Source organism: Fundulus heteroclitus, chromosome 7, assembly GCF_011125445.2.
Source record: "Fundulus heteroclitus isolate FHET01 chromosome 7, MU-UCD_Fhet_4.1, whole genome shotgun sequence".
NCBI classification, from domain to species: domain Eukaryota; kingdom Metazoa; phylum Chordata; class Actinopteri; order Cyprinodontiformes; family Fundulidae; genus Fundulus; species Fundulus heteroclitus.
Genome location: NC_046367.1, coordinates 11594868 through 11600867, shown reverse-complemented (window position 1 = coordinate 11600867; position 6000 = coordinate 11594868).

The window sequence follows — 6000 nt, the reverse complement described above, 5'->3', positions numbered from 1 at the left end:
AGTTCCCATTTAAACCAGGTTTATTGTCTCAATACATTTCCTGTAAATAATAAAAATGTACAATAATCGTTTCAGTGCTTAGTGTAACGAAAACATTATGATTTTAGAGTTAAACCAGTATAAGACATGTAAATGGCTGTAATTTAAAGCCAGACATCTTTTTTTTTTACCCACTATGCCTGGCCAGCATCACCATTATTCATCTCCACAGGATGGACCCTGTTGCCAGTCCATCAGGTGACATCACACAAATAACAACTCTTTGTTCCCGCACTCTAAGGAAGAATTTCAATATCTTATTAGGCCAAAAGGCATGCGACTGGATTTTTGGAAGAATTAATTCACCAAAGTACCTGTAACCTTGGACATGCTTACCACGTGATCAAACTTCCACAAAAAAAATACATGCAGCCAGAAGGGAGGCACTGGTGTAATGACCGATGGAGGAGAGAGCCTGATTGCATGTGAACATATTTGGACTGTAAGAACCACACTGTGAGAAATAACAACATTAGAATAATATCAGTGGGGAAAAGGACGTAAGCCTTGGGGAGACTAATGCATGGGATGGCTGCATCAATTGTCAGCTGTGGTCGTTTTATAAATGCAGAGCAGCTGTGGACAAAGGCCTGGTGTCCTGCATATTTTAAATGTGTTCTTCTCCAACATGGTGAAGTCAAAAAGCTGATCTATCTCCTCAACCCTTTGTCACATTCTGCAGGATCCTACTTATCACCAACAGACTGGAATCAGATGTGTTTAAGCAGAGAAATAACTGAAATATGCAGGGCACTGGGTTTGAGCACCAGAAATAAAAGCACTAAAAACCAATATAGATCAAAAGTATAAAAGATAACAATCGAACAAAACTAATTTTAATTCACAGGTAAGGCAAGTTTATTTAAATAGCACTTTTCAGTAACAAGACAATACAAAGTGCTTTACATGTACAAAAAAACATTACAGACATACAAAGGAAAAACAAAGGAATAAGCTAAATAAATCCTTGACTAGACTTCTTTCATACATTAAAGGTATACTATGCAACCGGGGTTGATTTTCCAGCGAGGCTCCCCCCAGAGGGCGAAAGTAAAAGTGCACTGTCATAAAGATGCTCAGCTGTTCTGGTTTCTCCGTCAAGCCAGGCGCGGTTGTTTTGAGCTTAGCAGACAGGCGAACGCAACGAAAAGTTGAAAAAACGGCAGTACAAACAATGACTAACACAGTGAAAGTATGAACATCAGGGTTTCCCGCCGCAGCCGCCGCGGTAGCGTCTCGCCAACATTAAAAAAAAATAAAAAATAAAAAATAAAATAAAATAATAATAATAATAAAACTTGATATGCTTGCATGTTTATTTGAGGTTAACACGAGGTTCTTTGTTGCTTTCGCGCGTGCATATAGTGAATGGCAGGGCAAAAACACATGGAGTTCTCGCCTTAAAGCAAGACCGACTCTCGCGGTCTTGCACGAGATTTCTGAGCCTGTGTGTGCGGGCTGAGGGCTCCTGCAGACCACCAGGGCGGCCGAGAAAACCTTTGTTCGACCTGAAATGACTAATTTAATCATCCAAAACGGTATGGAACACATTAATTAACTGAAAAATGTTGCATAGTATGCCTTTAACAAACAAACAAACAGACTTAATTGTTTCAATCAATAAGAAGAAATATGCTAAGTATATTCTTGGGGATTTCTGATCTAAAGTAATTTTGTCCAACCTTTCCAAAGCTACAAATATAATAACTTCTTTTGTTTCATTGTTTCACTGGACCGAGCTTCATTACTAAAAATTCAAAGCGTGAACTGTCCCACATAGCACTTGCAACCATTAGTCATTGAAAGTGATGGAACATTATCAGGCTGTCCAGTAGAACTCTGTTTTAGGTCACAGATGTCACAGAGCGTCTTGTTTACATAACATCCAAGAGAAATTAAGATTGCAGGAGAGCCAGTTTGGATAGCAGCATTTGGTTCGGGCAGGCAGACTCTTGTTTTTCTGTCTGCCTTAAAGTCTCACTGGTACCTCTCAATGGTGATTACAAAACAGCCAAAATTGTGGTCATTCTGCCAGGGTCCAGCTTCCAGCTTTCTCCAAGATCGTTCCCATCCTGCCAGCAAGTTCAGAAACCACATTTGGCCTGCAATTCTGCTTACACAGCATTTCTGTCTGAGTGCTCGTAGCGAAAATATCCCTCACATAGTTCAGGCAGCCTTGACATGGGCCGAAACAGCTGCCGACGTTTTCAGAATTTTTCAATACTACAGGTAACCACCAGCTCCAAAAAACAGAAATCCTGTTATCGTACATCCAATTTTGAACATGTTTTCAACATCCTCAACAAACAAAATGGACAGACACATGATTCTCCTCCCACTGTGTGTCCAGCTGCACATGTCCCGTTGGGCACAAGGTTTCCCTTCGACCAGTCTTATCGTTGAGAAAATTTTATCAATTGTGTTGAGAGTCCAGCTGACCAGATGCATAAGATCCAAAAAGATTGATAGAATCAGGCAGGAGAGAAAAGAAAAGCGATGGTGTTACTGTTTCACCGTGCCGTGACTACGGTGAAGCACCCTCGGTGGACCCAGTTCGTTTTACCCAGTCAGGCGACTCCCACTTACTTTTTACCTTGAATGTAGGACGCATAAAACAGACAAGTATGCTTTTAGTTATATTTTATCTAAGTAAAGACAGAGAAATAGTTACAGTCACACCAGCGCTGATGGGCCCCTGATTGGCAGGAGGCCTCGAGTGCTCATTACACAAACATTATAAAGGGATCTCGGGACACACCCATACAAGGGCGGTACACATCCAAACTGTGACATCAGCAGGGAAGCTGCGTCACCTCCAGGGTGGTATCTGATAGATATGTGCCAATCTTTTGGGTCAGTGCCATCTAAGTGTGCCATGCAGTTCTGGGATAAACAGCTCGTTCCACTTGACCTTGTTGATATCCTAACAGTCCCCCTGATGATGTGTCATTATGGCACATCACCAAAGATGATCAACCAGTGGAACGACAGCTCTCAGTCTGTCCCTCTCCCAGAACAGTCGGTCATTCCGTCCAGTCCAAGCAATCCAATCACGTCAGCTTCCGGCTTCCAGAGTCCATCCATCTGTGATCTCCATGGCAGTCGATAGTGCGGTTCAGTCTCTGGGGTCACACAGTCTCTGCTGGTGTGACTGAAAAGCACTTTGTAAAAACAGTCCAGTTGTCCGTTAGCCCCCCCTGTTGGTGTGCCCCAAAGGCACATCACAACGAAAACAGTTCCAAGAAAAGGGCCGGACAAACCACAATGGAAACATCTTAGCATCAATCAGCATGAATACTTCATAATTTTTTACTCAAGCCCACAGTCCAAGCATTTTAACTACAATTTAGGGTTCAACTATTCAAGCTAGGCCTGTTTTAGGTTCCTATGCGCACATTATTTTAAGTTTACTTTAGACTATATAAGCTAAAGGTGTACCTTAATCAAGGCCAAATTCGTCTACTCTACCCCCACCCCAAGAAACCTCCTACTTGGTCCTCCCCTCTCCATTCCTATGGACAATCATCCAACACCTTCAGTCCTCACAAATCCAAGAGTACCAGTAGGGGGCATCAGAGGGCAGGCTGAGTCTTCATCACAAAAAACCATCTCTAAGAAATGGCAAAAAAGTGATGGAGCCCAGTCTAGGGGAATCCCACTCTGGGCCAATCTGAGCGAGAAGACACCCTGTATTGAATCTAGAAATTAGCCTTACCGAGTAACTTATGGATCTGTGGCACTGTTTCTGTATTCTCTCGCATCTGAGAATGTCTAAAATGAGACTAAATCTCTATGTTAGCACATCCCTATCATATTGACCAGGTTTCTTTGCAAAGAAAAAGAAGCAGAAAGATAGAGCTGTTAATAGCAGAAAGCAACAAACAATTTTAAGACACCACCTTTCCTGCCGGAAGATCTCCTCATTTTTTTTCACACCACTCCTCAAATTGTTTTAAATGGTTTTCAGCATCTCTGTGTGGAAAGCTTGCCATTATGCTCCCTTTTCCTGTCTCCAGCAGTGTTCCTAAAGAACACCCCTGGAGCTCATTTTCTGCCTGATTCTCAGCCATTCCAGCACTCACACGTCTTGGCCAACCTGCTGGGACAGCGTCCTGACCCCGGTCCAATGAGAGCTTATTTTTTATCTCTCAGACACCAAAACTTATTATGTTCCTATATGCCTTATTATTGTGTTTTTACACGGCAATTTCAATGAGCCAGTGTACTCAGGATGAGAAGGCCGTTACCCTTCACTTCACTTCCACGGCTCAATGACAATAACGTGTCTCACACACACACACACACACACACACACTCACACTCACACTCTCTGGCCAATCTTTTAGTTAACTCTGTACGTACCTTCGGTCTTGCTGGTTGTGTGTGCGTCCAGCTCACGGGTATATCTCGGCATTGCTGTCTCTACGACAGGTTCTCGGCTTCTCAAACTAGATATCTTGAACTCACTGGCTGATTTTCTATATTTGTCTGTAATCGGGGTTTTAACAGAGCCACCCTCCGTCAAACCTCCGCATTCATACTATTCTGTATTTGCCAGGTCTTGTTCTCAATCTCATACGCGCTCGTTTTTCGAAAAGGCAGCTTTTATATTTCCGTGAAGACGAAAGATTTTATGTTAGTCCCCGCGGAAGATAAGGGGCTCTAAACCCACGTTTTCTAGGCTACACGATGTTTTAGAAGCCACGCGTAATGGCGTGTCTGTCAGAATGGCCGCTTTTATGCTAGACACAGAGGAAGACGTATTTTCCTCTGTGCCTAACAAGGGACCTCTAAACCCAATATTCTCAAGGTTCACAATATTTTCAGAAGTTTGGCCAAAACTTCCCGGACTTTCACCTCTGTGACCGCACGCAAATCCCAAATCCTTATCGATTATCGACACGTTTGCAAACAATTATCCTCAAACCTTTTAGGTAACTGCGTACAATTCCAAACTATTTACACTGGTGGTATCTGATAGATATGTGCCAATCTTTTGGGTCAGTGCCATCTAAGTGTGCCATGCAGTTCTGGGATAAACAGCTCGTTCCACTTGACCTTGTTGATATCCTAACAATGGCCTACACAGAGAAGCAGTGTTAAGATATCAACTGGGTCTAGTGGAACAAACTGCTTAACCCCAAACAGCCTGCCACACTTAGACAGCACCGGACACAAGGAGATGACTCAAATCTACCAGATAGTGTCCCGGAGGTGCCACTGTTTCTCTACTGATGACACAGTTTGGAAGCGTACAGCCCTTGTATGGGTGTGTACCTAGATCCCTATATAATGTTTGTGTGATGAGCAATCGGGGCTTCATGCCGATCAAGTACCCATCAGCGCTGATGTGTCTGTAACTGTTTCTCTGTCTTTAGTAGATAAAATATAACTTGAAGTATACTTTTCTTTTTCATGCGTCTTACATCCAAAGTAATAAGAAGGTGGAGGTCACCTAAAGGGTAAAACGGGCTGGGTCCACTGAGGGTGTTTCAATGGCAACAGGGTGCGGTAGCTCTTAACAAACTGGTGTTTCTGCCCCGGACCCAAAAGGCAACATACCACATTCCGTTTTTTCCGGCCAGGACGTCATTCCGGAAGAAAAATTCACATCTTCCGGAATGACGGCCGTACAGAAGGTAAGGAGATTCCATTTTAAATATCTCCAGTGTCTTTTGCTTCCTGGAAGGGATGGATCTGGAAAAGGGTTTTAGAGCCCCTTATTGTGTGGAAGTGAACATCAAACTCTTCGCGGAATAAAAAAAGCTTACATTTTCGGAAAAACATGCGCGTCGAGCCGCCTTAAGGTTTGAAGGCCTGTAGTCATCCTAAATGATTCTGAAAAGGAGCCAGCCGGATAGGGTTTTTGGTTTTAATGGCCACCATAGTTTCTCTTAAAGAAACTTAAAAGCAGCTAACCCACACACAGGGAAGATACATGAAAGAAGGTACGTACAAACA